The following is an 18,997-nucleotide window of genomic DNA, read 5'->3' on the forward strand; positions in this document are numbered from 1 at the left end:
GAGCCTTGTTTTGGACACTTTACCAGTTGCCTTTTATCCCAAAGTTGTTGTAACCTGCTGTGATACAACACTTCAAGAGAAAATAGTTATAAAAATGGTTCAGAATTAAACTTTTTTTAAAAAAAAAAGAAGAATCGTAATTGAGCAGATTTAATCCCAGCACTCAGGAGGCAGAGGAGTTACAGGACAGTCGGGCTACACAGAGAAACCCTGTCTCAAAACACAAACAAAGAAGAGAAGGTGAGCGTGAGCCTGAGAGCCAGCCAGTAAGCAGCACCTTCCCAAGGCTCCTGTGTTTGACCTCATTTCCCTCAATGTTGGACGGAGACACAGAAGTGTAAGCCAAATAAACCTTTCCCTCCATAAATTGCTTTTGGTCACAATTCATCAGAAATAGAAAGCAAACAAACAAACCAGTCACTGTGGTAATCAGTGTGGAAGCTCTTCAAAAAGCCAGAAAGTAGGTCTATCCTAAGATCCAGAATACTACATCCTACTACAGAGGTACTTGTTCATACACTGTATTCATAATAACTAGGAAATTAAAACAGTCTGGATATTATTCAGCTGTTAAGAAAAAATAAATTATGAACTGCAGGTAAATGGATGCAGTTGGAAATAATCATTCTGTGGTAACTCAGAATGAGAAAGACAAATGTCGTCATGTTCTCCTTCATATGTCGATGCTATATCTATCCTTTGAATCTTTACACATATGTGTTAAAATTGGAGTACCCATACTAAATCAGTAACTAGTAAGGGTCGTGAGGGTGGGCTTTCAAAGGAGAGGAAATGGAATGCAGGCTGTGGTATAAAGTAGGGTAGGGATGGGAAGTAGTGGAAAGGGTATGAGGAAGGATAATAACTCTAAAGAGCTTTGAAAAAGTCATGGAAGCTGGGTAATGGTAGTGCACACCTTTGATCACAGCACTCGGGAGGCAGAAGCAGGCAAATCTCTGAGTTGAGACCAGCCTGGTCTACAGAGTCAGTTCAAGGACAGGCACGGCTACACAGAGAAACCCTGTCTTGAAAAAAGAAAAAGGAAAAGGAAAAGAAAAAGGAAAGGGGGGGGAGAGAGAGAGAGAGAGAGAGAGAGAGAGAGAGAGAGAGAGAGAGACAGTCATATGGGAACATTAATACAGAAGCTTCCTAAAATACACACACGCACACACAAATGTGCACACACTAAGAGTTTAAATGTCCTCCTGTAACAGGACAATGCCTCTCCCAGACACCAAAAACTATCAAATAAAAAGCTCAGTACCAGGAATGGGCTCCCTCCGTTGGAGTTGTTGGTCTTTGGGGTTCCATAGAACTCTCCAAGAATTATAGGCTACAGCCATTTTTCTTGGTTACCTTCCAGAACTTGATGTTAAGACCCTACTGCACACACACACACACACACACACACACACACACACACACACACACACACATACACACACCCTACTGCTGAAGACACACATAAGTGAGAAATCCAACTGGCACCAACCTAAAAGTTTCATCCCTCCTGGCTAGCTTTCACAGTGCTGGAAGATGCTATGCACACTACTGGGGGAGAAAAATAATCATCAATTTTATCTAGCCATCAGCACTTTGAGCTACAACAAATGACGTGGCAAGATATGGTCACTGGTGCAATAATGGCACAAATATTAGGTGAATAACCAACTACTTTCTTATTGGACTTAAGGTCCACATTCCACAAGAAAGAACCCATGCCTCACACTGTTATCAGGGCCAAGAATATGTAGCTGGAGAGGCCACAGGCTCTAGGGGAGAACCGACTACTATCATTCTGTAAATGGACATAGTATTAAAAATGACTCCTAAGGACTTATCATTGTACACATAAAAAAGTACATTTTTCAATCAAAATCAGAGAGGCTTCTTTTTGCAGTAGTGATAAACAGAGAGACCCACAACTGGTCAAGGAACAGAGAATAAGGGACAGCAGAGTGCTCAGCCCTAAATCTACATCATATGCCCTCCTCACACGGTTCAGAGATCACTGCAGGAGGGAGGGCGGAAGGGCGGTAAGAGCCAGAGGCAGTGGCCAACTACAACGAGACTAGGATTCGCAGCAGCTGTGTGGGACGCATAAGGCCTGTGGGGATGGAGCCAGACAGAACTCCCCACATGGGTGGGAGCACTCACAAAGTCCCACCCCTTTAACAGGGGTTACTGGCAACGGTAGCTGTGGGGGGAGGGAGGGGGAGGTTCTCTTTAGGAGTGCAGTCCCTGAGAGGCTACTCAGTGCTCTCACAGATGACACCTAAGAACACAGAGCCAGCACTAAGTGAACTCAGTGGATTTAAACAAACAAACTAAACTCCCCAATAACAGGAAGTAGTCTAGAGAACTACACCCAAATTCCCAAAATACTGTTTATGAATATTTGTTTTCATTTAAGGGGGGGTTGGTTATAAATTGTTAATGGTCATAGTTAATCTCTTTCTAAAAAAGAAAGGGGGATATGATATAGAAATGATGGGGAAAAGGGTAGATTATTATAATGGAAAAAAAGAGTAGATTATCGAATCTACTTTAATCTAAAAACCAACTGTTAATCTCAAAATATTTTACATTGGTATGGAATTTTAGTTTATTGATACAAATTTAAAGTCAATTTTATTATACTGTATGTATATTTCTACTCTTGTTTAAGGTATTATGTTAATGCAGTTCATTTAAAAATGTAATGTCTAATTAAAAACTATAGATTGTCATCTATAATAGTCAAACTTATAGCCTTATTAGTTAAGTTTTCTAGGTATACAAAGATATATTTCAACTAGATAGGTAATCTTCAAACACTTCAAAGACCTACAGAATATGGCATTTAAAATGTTTTAAGAACTTAGACTTTTCTCAACAGTGAGACACATCTGCTCCTGGCAGCACCACTTACTTCAAAGAGGAAGATGGGCATTGAAGAAACTCCTTATGGAGTTTACTTTCAATGAGGCAAGGATAGTCACTCGGGCAAGAAATTGCCTGGTCTGCTTGACAGTATGTTGTATAAACTGGACATGCAGGACCCACAAGAAAGTGACTGCTAAACTTTGTCAAAACAAGGTGGGATGGTCCCTCAGTGTTCTGCTTCACAGAAGCAACTGCCAGACATTCTGCAGGACACAAAGGAAGGTGACTGCCAAACTCTGCACAGGTTAGGACAGTCCTTCAAATTTTCCTGCTTCTAAAAAAGGTCTGGCAGGGCAGTGGTGGCGCACACCTTTAATCCCAGCACTTGGGAGACAGAGACATGCGTATCTCTGTGAGTTTGAGGCCAGCCTGGTCCACAGAGCAAGATCCAGGCCAGGCACCAAAATTACACAGAGAAACCCTGTCTTGAAAAAAACAAAACAAAACTAAGAAAAAAAAAGGTCTGTCAGATATTCTAGGCCTGTAGGCCAAAGACAGATGCCCCAATGTTGCAGAGAAACTTTGGGTGACTGTTCAGATAGCCTGATGTCCCTGTTATTAGGTAACATTTCATCTTTCTAAAGTCTTTGATGGAGTTCTAGATAGTCATAGTCATAATTTTTCTTAGTTATGATAAAAGGGTAAGTTAGATATAAAACTTTAGACTTACCAAGACAGGATAGACAATTGAATGTTTTCTCTGATTTTGCCAAATACAAATAGACTAGATATTATAACTGTAATTCTTGCTTGATAACTATTTTGTTATTTGTAATTTTACTATGTTAAGGTTAAACCTTCCTTTTTGATTAGACAGAAAGGGGGAAATGCTGTGGGATGGTCTTTCTGCATGCTGTGAATGTGTGTTGCTCTCACTGATTGATAATAAAACAGATTTGGCCTATAGCCAGGCAGAATAAGGCTGGTCAGAAAAGCCAAATGGAGATACAGGAAGAGGAAGGGCAGAGTCAAGAGTCACCAGCCAGACACAGAGGAGGCAAAATGAGAATTCTGTCCTGAGAAAAGGTACCAAGCTACATGGCTAAACATAGATAAGAATTACGGGTTAATTTAAGTGTAAGAGCTAGTTAGTAATAAGCCTGAGCTACTGGTTGAGCATTTATAAGTAATATTAAGTCTACAAGTCAATTATTTGGGAAGCAGCTGCTGGGTATTTGGGAGTTGCTGGCAGGACAGAAACCTCCAATTACAACTTCATAAAAGGATGATGGGCATCAAAGAACCTCCATATGGAGTTTGCTTTCATTGTGGCAAAGCTAGCCATTTGGTCAAGAAACTGCTCTTGCCTTAACTCCTGACAGTATGCTGTACTAACTGGACAAGCAGGACATGAAGGAAAGCAACTGCCAAACTTTTCCAAAACAAGGCAGGACAGCCCTTCAAAATTCCTACTTCATAGAAAAGTCTGCCAGATATTCTAGGCCTGTAGGCCAAAGATGGATGCTGCAATGTTGCAGAGGAACCTTGGGTGACTGCCTAGGTACTGGAGGATATTCAATCACACTATGAATCCTGAATTTGCACTTACATTAATTAAATAAAATTAATCATGGGTCAGGAGGCTATGTTAACAACTATTTGACAGAAAGTAATCATAGTGCCTCAGAGGGTATGTGGGAGAGAGAGAGACACATAGAAAGTAGGAGGGTGGGGTTTTGAGTGGCACAGATTTTTCTGGTTTGGCAAAGAAGCAGCATGGGTCTTCCATGGACACCAGCAAGGAGGGTTAGCCAGTAGCTACTCAGCAGTTAAGAGCATATACTGGTCTTGCAGAAGACCTAGGTTTGGTTCCTAGCACTCAAATCAGGCAGTTCACAACTGCCTGTAACTCCAGCTCCAGAAGATCCCACACCTCTGGCCTGCATGGGCATTCACATTCATGTCCACATACACATACACATGATTAAAAAGAGACCTATCTCTCACCCTAGAGAAATGAGACACTATCACAGAGCTCAGTTAAATGACATACGAATTAGAAGAGATTTACTTCTTCCTGTTGGAAATTAGTAGCTGAGCATACCAGGACTTTCAGTACACGGGAAGTGAAGGCAGGACTTCTGTGGCCAGCCTGGCCACAAAGGAGCCCAGGAGGTGAGAATGGGCAGGGGAGGAAAAAGACACAAAGGTATTTCTCTCCATCTTTTGGTAAGATTGCCATTTTTACTATGTTAATAAACTCCTTCAGTAAAGTGGCAGGATACAAGATCAACTCAAAAAAAATCAGTAGCCCTCTTATACACAAATGATAAAAGGGCTGAGAAAGAAGTGAAACATCACCCTTTACAACAGCCACAAATAATATAAAATACCTTGGGATAACACCAACTAAACAAGTGAAGGACCTGTTTGATAAGAACTTTAAATCTCTAAAGAAAGAAATTGAAGAAGATATCAGAAAATGGAAGGATCTCCCATGCTCACAAATAGGCAGGATTAACATAGTAAAAATGGCAATCTTACCAAAAGCAATCTACAGATTCAATGCAATCCCCATCAAAATCCCAACACAATTCTTCACAGACCTGGAAAGAAAAATGCTCAACTTCATATGGAAAAACAAAAGACCCAGGATAGCTAAAAGAATCCTGTATAATAAAGCAGCCTCTGGAGGCATCACCATCCCTGACCTCAAGCTCTACTATAGAGCTATAGTAACAAAAACAGCTTGGTACTGGTATAAAAACCAACAAAGAGACCAACGGAATCGAATTGAAGACCCTGATATTAATCCATGCACATATGAACACCTGATTTTTGACAAAGAAGTCAAAACTATACAATGGAAAAAAGAAAGTATCTTCAACAAATGGTGCTGGCATAACTGGATGTCAATATGTAAAAGATTACAAATAGATCCATATCTGTCACCATGCACAAAACTCAAGTCCAAGTGGATCAAAGACCAGTTACACTAAACTTAGTAGATGAGAAAACAGGAAGTACTCTTGAATGCACTGGCACAGGAGATCCCTTCCTAAATATAACACCAGCAGCACAGACACTGAGCACAACAATTAATAAATGGGACCTCTTGAAACTGAGAAGCTTTTGTAGGGCAAAAGACACGGTCAATAAGACAAAAAGACAGCCTACAGAATGGGAAAAGACCTTCACCCACCCCACATCTGACAGAGGACTGATTCCTAAAGTATATAAAGAACTCAAGAAACTAGACATCAAAATACTGAACAATCCAATTAAAAAATGGGCTAAAGAGCTAAACAGAGAATTCTCAAAAGAAGAATCACAAATGGCTGAAAGACGTTTAAAGAAATGCTCAACATCCTTAATCATCAGAGAAATACAAATCAAAACAACTCTGAGATATCATCTTACACCTGTCAGAATGGCTAAGATCAAAAACACTAATGACAGTCAATGTTGGAGAGGATGAGGAGCAAAGGGAACACTCCTCCACTGTTGGTGGGAATGCAAACTTGCACAACCACTGTGGAAACCAGTATGGCGGTTCCTCAGAAAATTGGAAATCGATCTACCTCAAGACCCAGCCATACCACTCTTGGGCATATACCCAAGGAATGCTCAATCATACCACAAAGATACAGTCTCACTATGTTCATAGCAGCATTATTCATAATAGCCATAACCTGGAAACAACCTAGATGCCCGTCAACTGAAGAATAGATTAAGAAAATGTGGTACATATACACAATGGAGTACTACTCAGCAGAGAAAAACAATGACAGCATGAAATTTGCAGGCAAATGAATGGAAATAGAAAATATCATCCTGAGTGAGGTAACCCAAACCCAGAAGAACAAACATGGTATGTACTCACTCATAAGTGGATTCTAGATATAAAGCAAAGGACAATCAGACTGCAACCCACAGAAGCAGGGAGGCTATATAGCAGGGGGACCCTAGGATGACTGTGGCTTATAAGTTTTGGTTTTACTCAATTACTGGGCAAGCCTCAATCAAACATTTCACTATTAGGATAAGAATTTGTATTGTATCAAGCTGATAATAGAAAAATAAATAAATAATTAAAAATGGGGGAAAAAAGATAGGGAGAATTCTGTTCATTGCTCTGGACAGAGCCAACTAGGCAACACAGATGGTCTACCCCCACACCCTCCACTGTTACCAGGCAAAGCACAAGGTGCCTGTGAAAGTCCTCTTACTTAAGGAACATGTATATACGTCTGGTTACACCTGTACAGCCAGAAGAAATGTGAGCCTTGTCTTTGCAATCTCTTAGCATTGTACCTGTGAAGCAGCTCACACTTTGATTTAATGAATAATCAGTTAACAAGGGAAGGGCTGTGCTGTAGTCAGTGGTCAAGCACACGCCTAACATGCATCAAGTCTTGGCTTCAATCTCCATCATGAAGGAAACAGGAGTTTTCTGCCTCTACTACCTTTGTAGGTGTTCATGATTTGGAAGATTCTAATTTTTTTTTCCAAGACAGAGTTTCTCTGTGTAGCCCTGGCTGTCTTGGATCTCGCTCTATAGACAAGGCTGACCTCAAACTCACAGAGATCTGCCTCCTGAGTGCTGGAATTAAAGGCGTGTGCCACCACTGCCTGGTAGAAGATTCTACTTTTATATTTCCCCTCAAAGGTGCTGGAAATCAAGCTGGAAGATTGGCTCAACAAAGGGTACATAATGCTCTTGCAGATGACCTGAGTTCTGTTCTCAACACATGTCAGCCAGCTCACAACCAACTGAAACTCCAGCTCCAGGGGATCAGATGCCCTCTCCTGGTCTCCATAGAGACTACACACACACACTCTCCCTCCCCTCCAATTCACACATACACAATTAAAAATAAAATCATTTTTTTAAAAGTGCCTGAAAGGCCAGACATGGTGATTCACACATGTAATTCCAGCACTGGGAAAGGCAAATACAGAAGAATCAGCCATGAGTTAGGGGCTAACCTCAGATACACAGTGAGTTCTAGACTAGCCAAGGCTATAATAGTAACACTGTATCTCCAAAAAAAAGGAAGTAGTTCTAGAGCAGTGGTTCTCAACCCTTGGGTTGCAACCCCTTTGGGGGTCACATATCAGATATCCTACATATCAGATATTTACAATTCATAACAGTAGCAAAATTACAGTTATGAAGTAGCAACGAAATAATTTTATGGTCCGAGGTCAGCACAACATGAAGAACTGTATTAAAAGGTTGCGGCATTGGGAAGGTTGAAAACCAATGGTCTATAGAGATGGCTCAGTGATTAGGAGTACTTGTAGTTCTTTTAGAGGGCCCAGATTTAATTCCTAGCACCTACACGGTAGTTTACAACCAGTTTCAGGGGACTGAATGCCCTCTTATCTCCAAAGGCACCAGGCACACATGTGGCACATATACATACATGTAGACAAAGCACACACATACATAAAATAATTAGGAAAAAAATACTTTTTTGTTTGTTTGGTTTTGGTTTTTTTTTTTTTTTTTTTTTTTTTTTTTTTTTTTTGAGACAGAGTTTCTCTGTGTAGCTTTGCGCCTTTCCTGGATCTCACTCTGTAGACCAGGCTGGCCTCAAACTCACAAAGATCTGCCTGCCTCTGCCTCCCGAGTGCTGGGATTAAAGGCGTGCACCACCACCGACCGGCTAGAAAAAAATACTTTAAAGGGAAAAAATAAAGTGTCTTAAAGAAGGAGGGGTACTGAGGATTCAAACCAGAGCCTCAGACATGCCACACAAGAACCCCACCACACTGAACTATGTCCCCTAACCCTCAGACATGCCACACAAGAACCCCACCACACTGAACTATGTCCATAACACTCAGACATGCCACACAAGAACCCCACCACACTGAACTATGTCCATAACACTCAGACATGCCACACAAGAACCCCACCACACTGAACTATGTCCATAACACTCAGACATGCCACACAAGAACCCCACCACACTGAACTATGCTCCTAACCCTTTTTATACTTTTTTTTTTTAGAGACAGAGTCTCACTAAATTGTCCAGGCTGTCCTTGAACTCTCTCTAATCCAGGCAGACCTTTGACTTGAGGTCCTCCTGATTTTGGCACCAAGCGGCTGGGATTATATATCAGCACACAAGGTCTGATCTGAAAGAAAGAACCCCACCCCTGAAAGAGAGGGTTTCTCTGATCTGCCTCTCTGCCTCCCCAGGCTGGGATCAAAGGCATGCACCGCCGATGCTACCACCTGGCTTCTGAAAGGCAACTTCTGGTAGGGTGATCAGGGAGGGCCTGCAAAGGTGCCCACTAAACTGTGATATGAAAAACAAAGAAGCAAACGGAGGAAATTGGGAAAGAGAATTTCCAGTGGGAAAGAGAGCAGATTTGCCTAAAATTCACATCCTGGCAAAGACAGTGACCACAGAGCTACCAGCCAACTGGTACCTGGCTGTAGGTTATCAGCAGTGGAGGGCAGAGGCCTCTGAGTTTAGAACAGAAGTCTAGAAGAGCCCCTCTGGACGCTGCATAAAGAATGGACTTTGGAGGACAGGAGACCCCAATGGAAACTAACTAGCTCAGGAGTTGTTTGGGAGGATTTGATGACAGATGGGATGGGGAGAGAAAGATTACTCCTGTTGCTTCTTTGCCACACTAGAAAAATATCCAAGGACCAACACCCAAGGCAGGCAAGCTCTAGAAATATTCCATGCAAGAACTGAGTAAAGGGACATTTAACCTGGAAACGCTAAAGCTAAAGGTAAATCAACTCAGGTATTTGAAGAACCCCAGTGGCCCAATCGGCCAGCTGCTCCCCTCTCAGGGCTGTAACTGCTATGCATTCCCTGTCTCCCCTGCCACCCTCTTCCCATCAAGGACGGCACCCTCACCCTCCCACCGTCACTTAGTTTTGTTCAGACTTTACCCACAACAGTGCAGCAGTCCTCCTCCGGATCAGCAGTGCCAAGAGCCTCTCTGGCTACTGTGCTCTAAAGGGAAGTGCTGAACTGAAGTCCTCCTCCCTATAATCAAGGGTCAGGATGGATTCCCTCACACAGGACAGCTGCTTTCGGTTGGGTTAGGTTGGGTTTTGCTTGCTTGTTCCTTTGTTTCTTAGGTGTTAGCCTTCATCACTAATACCCAGAATGGGGACCTGAGCTCTAAAATATTGTGGCATAAAAATCAGCAGTATCAGGGCTGGAGAGATGGCTCAGAGGTTAAGAGCACTGGCTGCTCTTCCAGAGGTCCTGAGTTCAATTCCCAGCAACCATATAGTGGCTCACAACCATCTATAATGAAATCTAGTGCCCTCTTCTGGCCTGCAGGCATACATGCAGACAGAACACTGTTATACACAATAAATTAATAATTAAATCTTAAAAAAAAAAATCAGCAGTATCAACATGTCCCGACTTTATGGCCTGTGCAGTTATCACCTTACTGGGAGAGTCCTAAAGGCAGCAGTCCTCACAACCTTGTCTCCCCCGGGCTGCCAGGGCCTATGTTGACTTCAAACTACCATGCTTGCTCAACTAAAAACATTTAAATAGAAATAATTTGTAATGAGTCTTTTTGTGTCCCACAAGCCAGCTTCCAAGTAATGACATGGAGACTTCTTATTAATTATGAAAACTTGGCCTATAGCTTAGGCTTGTTCCTAACTAGCTCTTATAACTTAAGTCAACCCATATTTTTATTAATCTGTGTTCTACTGTTGTGAAATATTATTTTAACTGGGCAAAGATGTGTTGCATTTGTTTATGCTGAGGAGTATTTAACTGTGTAAAGGTGTGTTACTTTTGTTTATGCTGCATTTGTTTATGTAAAGATGTGTTGTATCTGTTTCACCTTGCCTGCCTAAGGCACCTGATTGGTCTAATGAAGAGCAGAATGGTCAATAGCTGGGCAGAGAATAAAAACAGGAGGAGAAATCTAGGTGAGGGGCACGCCAGGCACCCCCCAGCCAGACGTGAGGAGCAGTGAAAGCTTTTACCTCTCTCCCACTCTGTGTCTGAATCTTCCCGTGTCTCCACTGTCTTTAGCACACCTAGATTTATCTCCTGCTTCTTCTCTCTATGTTCAGAAGTCGCTCTTTATTAAACCAATCACAACAACATATCTTCACACAGTGTACAAATATCCCACAAGAGTAATCTGTGACCATTCAGAAACGGCACTGAAAGCTGGGCCTACAATGTTAGGATGTAAAGGGAAGATATCAGAAGAACTGATAAGTAAGTCAGACACATGTGAAAATGATTCAGTGATTATACACTGGTAAGGAAGGAAGTAGAACGACCTTCCCAAATATGTCTGTGTTCCAATCCCTCAACCTCTGACTCTGACACGGAGAAGGAATCCCTCTGGTTACTCTGAGTATCCCATGGCAATCACAAAGGGCCTTAGAAAAGATAGAGAAAGCTAAGAAAACAAAGAACACTGCATACAGTTTCAATAAACAGAATCTAGACAATACAGTGACAAGGAAGAGGCAGGAAACCGACAGCATCTGGGCAGTGACTCAGGCCTGCAATCCCCATTCAAGAGGCCAAGGCAGGACTGCTACAAGTTCAAGGCCAGCCTGGGCTATCAGCCCTTGTCTCTAAATATGTAAGTGAGTAATAGAGGGCACTAGGGAGAACTTTTTCAGCAGAATGCTTGATATGCAAGCCTAGGAACTGAGCTCTTGTCCCCACCTCCCACACAACCTGAGGAGCTCTGCGACTGCAGCCAAGTTTGAGTCCTAAGGATTCAAACCCGGGCTCCTCATACTGACAGCAAGTGCTTCTCCCACTGAACAGACCCCCCAGCCTTGCTCTTCTCCTTCTCTATTTCTCACTTTGGTTTGGTTTCTCAAGACAGGGTTTTCGAGACATTTACGTTACTCACTTAAGTCCCAGGGAGCACTGCACAAGAAGGGGGGGACAGAAGGTCAGAGGATGGGGAGGAGGCTACGTTTTTCTTTTTAAGGCTGGCCTTGAACTCACAGAGATCCGCCTGCCTCTGCCTCCTGAGTATTAGGATTAAAGGCGTGCGCCAGACCCTGAATTAAGAATAAAGAAAGAGAGGCTGGAGAGATGGTTCAATGGTTAATAGCACTTGTTGCTCTTGCAGAGGACCCAAGTTCAGTTCCCAGCACCCACAACCATCTGTAACTCCACACATAGTACGCATACATACATTCAAGCAAAACACTTATACATATAAACAAACAAATAAATAAATCTTTAAAAGTGAAAGTTTCTAAAAATAAAGAAAATGGCTAAGCACGGTGACAAATCCCAGCACTCTAGGGAGCAGAGGCAGGTGGTTCTCTGTGAGTGTGAGGCCAGCCTGGTCTACAGAGTGAGACCCTATCTTAAAAACACAGGGTGGGCTAGAGAGATAGTTCAGTAGTTAAGGCCACATACTGCTCTTCCAGAAGACCCACTTTTAATTCCCAGCACATGTATCGGGTGGCTCACAACAGCATGTAACTCTAGTTCCAGGGGATCTGACACCCTTAGGCATCTTTAGACTACATTCACAAGCACAACCAGATCCCCCCCCCCCCCCGCACCCCCATACACATAATCAAAAGTAAATATGCAGTGTGGCAATGCTTTTACCTGCTCACTTACGGAAACACCAAAGCAAGAGAAAGTAAGCAGCCCTCCCTCCTTAGCAGGACACGGAGAGGAAACACCTGATGAGGATCAACCCTAACAAGCTGTGGCAAGCTATGTAGGTCAAAAGAAAGCTACTATAATCGTGCTGCCAAAGATGGCAAACTACTTTTTTTTGTTACTGGAAACCTGAGAGAGTCCTTCCAGAGACACAAATTCTCTGGGAACTAAAAGCTAAGTTTAAAGAATCAGCGGTATGAGTTTCATTGTTAAACTTTTTTTAAATTTTATTTACTTTTATTTTATGTGCATTGGTGTTTTGCCTTCAGGTCAGATCTTTGAGTTACAGACAATTGTGAGCTGCCATGTGGGTGCTGGGATATGAACCCGGGTCCTTTGGGAGAGCAGTCAGTGCCCTTAACCACTGAGCCATCTTTCCAGCCCAAACATTTTTCCAGCCCAAACATTTTTTTTTTTTTTTTAAAGACAGGGTCTAGGGCTGGAGAGATAGCTCAGAGGTTAAGAGCACTGGCTGTTCTCCCAAAGGTCCTGAGTTCAATTCCCAGCAACCACATGGTGGCTCCCAACCATCTGTAATAAGATTTGGTGCCCTCTTCTGGCCTGCAGGGATACGTGCAGACAGAACACTTCGAAAGAGAGAGAGAGAGAGAGAGAGAGAGAGAGAGAGAGAGAGAGAGAGAGAGAAAGACAGGGTCTAGCCAGGCGGTGGTGGCACACACCTTTGATCCCAGCACTCAAGAGGCAGAGGCAGACAGATCTCTCTCTCTCTGAGTTTAAAGCCAGCCTGATCTACAGAGCAAGTTTCAGAACAGTCAGGGCTACACAGAGATACCTTATCTCTGAAAAACATAAAAAAACAAAAAGCCTAAAACATATTCTTAAAATATTTTAGAGTTCTGAACTAAGTATTAGCTCAGTTGGTACAGGGCTTGCTTGCCTAGTATGGACGAAACTGTGTTCAACCCTGAACACTGGTTATACATGCCTGTTATCCTACCTGGAGACAACCTAGCACACACATCTGAAGTCTCATGGTTAGTATCCAGATGTGGCAGGAGTCTGAGTGACAGACTTAGGATTCCTCAGTAGATGGGGGACTTGCTGCTGCTTAGACAAATCACCAAATCAGAGCTGTTTCTTCTTTTCTTGGACCCTCACATCACCAGTGAACAGTAGCAGCTCAATAAATGCTTTCTGAATGAAAGCATGAATTAAATAATTAGAAAAAAATAAAATCTAATGAGAAGTCATAGTTTGGTCTCGTAGTTTGGGATTAGAGGAAATGAACACAACTGTGGTGTGTGGAGGGACAAATGTAGGGAGTGTATGTCATTAAGGTGCCTCAGGTGCCAACCACGTCAGAGTGGCCTGCCTGCATTACCAACAGCTAAACTCAGCTGTCAGGTCTAGTCCATCATACCAAAGCACTGAGCCTTTCTCAGGTCCATATGACCTGTACTAAGTCCCCTGACACCTCTCTGAAAGAAAAGAGGAGAGAAAAATAGAAAAAAATGGGCCAGAGAGAGGGCTCTTTAGTGAAGAGCACCAGCTGCTCTCCCAGAGGACCTGGGCTCAATTCCCAGCCCCCACATGGCAGCTCACAACCATCTGCAACTCCAGTTCAAGGAGAACTGATGCCCTTTTCTGGCCTCTGAGGGGCACCAGGCGCACACATAGTACACAGGCAAAACACCCGTACACATAAGCGTTAGAAAGAAAGAAGAGTGTGTGTTGGTTTTTCAGCACTCATCTATCTACTACACACATCTCCATTTTTGCTGCCTAGGAAAGCACACAGGAACCTCAGGGATTTTCTTGCCCCTAGAAGTGCTGAAGGCATCTTTTCATCCGTTTTAAGTCAGCAGTGAATATGCTAAAGAGGCTGCTGGGAAACAGTCAACAGTACCACTCGTGTTCCAACCAGGAAAAGAAACTCAGGCTGCACGGAAGCTGGAGAGGCAGCTCAGTGGTTAGAGCGCTGGCTGCTCTTCCAGAGGACCAGGTTCAATTCCCAGCACCCACATTTCCAGGAGATATGAAGGCCTCTTCTGGCCTCCACAGGACCAGGCATGAGTGTAGTGCACAGACATGCATGCAGGGAAAATATCCACACACTTAAGCTACTTTTTTATAAAATTAAAAAATATATACCTAGACACAGAAAAATTTAAATGCTATGAAAAAAATTCAAAAATGTAAAATAAGAAACTTTGAGCCTTACATACCAAGGAAACACCAGTTTTACAAAGCAATCTGAGTAATAGCTCATTTGATTTAAAACAAACCAAAACCAAAGCAAAACAGCAACAACAAAACCCAGCAAAATTTAAAACCAAATTAATGCTTTATAGACCCTGAGTAAAATAATTTTCATTGAAGCACAAAAAGTTAAAACATTCTTTTTAATTTTTGTAATTCTTTACTGTGAAATAACTTAGGAGGTATGTTTGGAGCAAACTGACACCTGATCAAGGAGTTATAATTTGGGTTACAAAACTCTTACTTTGAAAAATTGGGGTTTTGTTTTGGTTTTTCTTTAGACAAGGTTTCTCTGTGTAGCCCTGGCTGTCTTGGAATTCACTCTGTAGACCAGGCTGGCCTCGAACTCACAGAGATTTGCCTGCTTCTGCCTCCTGAGTGCTGGGATTAAAGGAGTGAGCCACCATTAATTTTACAATATTTGTGTGTGTGTGTGTGTGTGTGTGTGTGTGTGTGTGTGTGTGTAGCTACAACTTGTGGGAGTTGGTTCTCTCTTTCCACAATGTGGGTCCCAGGAATCAAACTCAAACTCAGGTTGTAGGCTTGGTAGCTGCATTAGTAAGGGTTCTCTAGAGGAACGGAAGTAACAGAATGAATCTATATCAAACGGAATCTATATTGAAAGGCCATTTATTTGAGTGGCTTACAAGCTGTGGTCCAACTAGTCCAACAACTGCTGTCTCCTGACAGAAAGGCCAAGACTCTGGAGTCGTTCACTTCACAAGGCTCAGGTCTCAGGTGGGCTTCAGTCCAAGTAGGTTCTAATACCATTGAGGAAATGTCTTGACAGCAGGACAGATCTCCCAGCAAGAGAATGGGCAGGCAGGCTAAAAGCAGTGTTTTTCTTTTATGTAGGCTGCCACCAGAAGGTGTGGCCCAGATTTAGGGTGGGTCTTCCCACCTCAAAGGAGCCAGTCAAGAAAAATACCCGACAGGTGTGCCCAGCTGCTTGGGTTTTAGTTGATTCCAGATGTGATCAAGTTGACAACCCAGATTAGCACCCCAGTGGAACAGCATTTATCTACTAAGCCATCTTACCAAACCATAACACTCTTGCTTTAATGAAAATTCCTAGGCTGAAGAGATGGACCAGTGGTTAAGAATATTTGCTGCTCTTGCAGAAGACCTGGGGTCCAGTTCCCAGCACCCCCCCATAACTCTAGTTTGAGGGGCTCTAACACCTCCATCTAACCTCTGGAGGGCAGCAGGAACACGTGCTGCACATATATACAGGCAGATAAAACATTTATACACATTAAATAGAAATGTCTTTAAAAAGAACAAAAACTTAAACAGTGTGTGTGTGTGTGTGTGTGTGTGTGTGTGTGTGTGTGTGTGTGTGTGATCATATACCATACACAGAGTTTAGGCACAATGGATCACACTCACCAAATAGGAAATAGAGGGAACAGTTCAAATGCCAAATTCTCAGATGCCTGCCATGGGCCAATCTCACAAGCAAGCCCTGCAAAGGCAGAAGCTATGGATCTGCTCTGTTAACTCTTTTGCACAGAAGTGATTGCTAAATATGGTCAGTGTTTCTAAGTGCTTTCCAAAACAAGTAGTTTTATGGACTTTAAATTATACTGTGGTCTTGAGAACTCAAGCAATTATGACAAGAAACAAAACTAACAAGGTTACAATTAAGGAATTTGAAGGTCTTGTTTTGTATTGATTTGGTTACTGGCAACCAAAGCCAGGGCCTTGTTCATGATAAGCAAGCATTCTGTCAAACACACACACACACACACTCTACCATCCACCTATATCCAGGGCTCCCACAATGTTCTTTTAAATGTTATTTGTTTGTTTTTATGTTTATAGAGTGTGTCTGTGTCCATCATCTTACCTATCTTCCATGTTTTTGTGACTAATGAACTAATGAACAGGAAACAAGTTGAGCTCGAAGTGCACTTTCCAGTTTGCTGAATGAGAAAGAAAGCTGTTACTGTTAAAGATGAAGGACAATCTTAAGAATCACCCAGTTTAGGAACTGGCGAGATGGTTCAGTCATTAAGGGGGGAACTGCTCTTCCAGAAGACCTGGGTTTGATTACCAGCACCCATATAGTGGCTCATAAGCATCTACAACTCTAGCCCTAAGGGTTCTGATGCCTTCCTCTGGTCTCCACGGGCACACCATCCAAGTGGTGCGTAGATATACATGCAGGCAAAACACTCACACATAAAATAAGATAACTTTAAGAAGTGACCCAGTTCAGGCTGGCAAGATTAACATGTGGACAGAGACTCTTGCCACCACGCCTGACAACCTGAGCCCAGAACCCACATGGTGAAGGGGAACCAGCTCCCACAAGTTCTGACTTCCTTCTTCCCTCTCTACTTCTCTAAACAAATGTAAACATGATTTTTTTTGGAGGGGGTGTTAAGGTTTATTTATTTTTATTTCATTAGTGCATTAGTGTTTTCCTTTGTGTAGCTCTGTGTACCATAAGCATGCAGTGCCCATGGAGAACAGAAGAGGCTATCAGAACCCCTGGAACTGGAGTTATAGACAGCTGTGAGCATCATGTGGGTGCTGGAACTTGAACCTGGGTCCTCCAGAACAGCAGCCAGTGCTCTTAACTGCTAAGCCATCTCTCCAGCCCTTCATAGGCTGGTTTTTATTCATGTCTTTTTATTGACCTTCCTAACACCCCCACCAATTATTGTTCTGCATTTTGGGTTTTGGGATTTTTTTTTTTTTTCAGACAGGGTTTCTCTGTGTAGCTTTGCGCCTTTCCTGGATCTTGTGCTGTAGACCAGGCTGGCCTCGAACTCACAGAGATCCGCCTGCCTCTGCCTCCCGAGTGCTGGGATTAAAGGCGTGCGCCACCACCGCCCGGCGGGTTTTGGGATTTTACAAAAGAGAACCAGCATGTGGATTGACCTGTCAATCATACTTACGTAATGGCACACGCTGTCAACTCCAGCACTTGGGAAGCTGAAGCAGGTGGAGCTCTGCTTGGTATCCTTCAGGAGTTCAGGAAAGCCAGAGCTTTGTGAGATCCTGTCTCCACCAAAGGGGGCAAGGTGGGGTGGGGGAGTTTGTTCAGTTCATAAAGACCCATGCAGCCAAGCCTGGCAACCTGTCCATCTCTAGCACCCACATGGTGGAGAGAGAAAACTGACTCCTGCAAGGTGTCCAGTCATCTACCTCCACATGCCCACAATAGCACATAACTAAAAAGAAAATAAAGTGAGGGTTTGAACAGATGCTCTTCCAGAGGACTCCTGTTTGGTTCCCTGCACTCATGTGGTAGCCCACATGATTCCAGTTCTAAAGAAATGCCCTCTTTGAACCTCTGTAAATAGCAAGCACATACATGGTGTACAGAACATATATGCAGGCAAACACTCATACACATAAAATAAAAATAAAATAGTTTTTAAAAAGCAAGTAATAAGAGATAAAAATTTATTTAATGGTTGTACCACTCAAACTCATATTCTTACACTTACACATACACCTTTTTCCTTTTGAGTCAGGGTCCTGATATGTTGTACCAGAATTCCTAGACCATCTAATTTTTTTCACTTAAAGATGTTATTTTTATTATTTATTTGTGTGTGTGTGTGTGTGTGTGTGTGTGTGTGTGTGTGTGCGCAAGTGCACATGGAGGCCAGAAGAGGTCTTTTGTAATCCCCTGAAGCTGGAGTTATGAGCAATTGTAAACTGACAGACACGGGTAATGAGAACCCAACTCTTGTCCTCTAAAAGAGCAGCTACCACTCAGCCATCTGTCCGGACACTGGGCTGTTTCTGAGTAGCGTGGACTGCAGGTGCATGCCACCATGTCCAGTTTATACTCTCTCTTTAGCCAGAAGTCAGGTTGGTATTAGATCTTCCAGAACCTGTTCACCTTGTAGGTAAGTGATAAAATCAAGTTTGAGAATGTACAAGGTCAAAGACCAGTTCACTCTGCCTTTCAGCATCTCCCACTAGCAGGCAGCTGTGTAGGTCATCCTGGTTCTTATCCTGATCAGGAAATATTCTCTTTCCACCTTTCAGAAAGTTGGATGGACAAACACCCCCCTCCCTTCAGTGCTAACGTCTCTTCACACATTCCTGGGAGAAAAGAAGCTGACTTTTATCGTTAATCCATTCAGTGCCTAGCCCTGAGCAAAACGCTTCCTATGTGAGCTCATTAAATCTTCGCTTGTTTTGGATAATCAAACAGGCTATGAGCACTGGAGCTTTTTTCCTAAAGACTACACAGTAGGTAACTGTAAAGGACGAAACTCAGG

The 18,997-nt window shown here is 42.8% G+C and overlaps 1 protein-coding gene across 1 annotated transcript in view; it reads right to left on the reverse strand.

Annotated features, from left to right (window-relative positions):
- The window catches only part of Pi4ka (phosphatidylinositol 4-kinase alpha), a 145,229-nt gene that overhangs the window by 125,241 nt on the left and 991 nt on the right, over window positions 1-18,997 (reverse strand).

Source organism: Peromyscus californicus, unplaced genomic scaffold, assembly GCF_007827085.1.
Source record: "Peromyscus californicus insignis strain IS unplaced genomic scaffold, ASM782708v3 Scaffold_16__1_contigs__length_79575227, whole genome shotgun sequence".
NCBI classification, from domain to species: domain Eukaryota; kingdom Metazoa; phylum Chordata; class Mammalia; order Rodentia; family Cricetidae; genus Peromyscus; species Peromyscus californicus.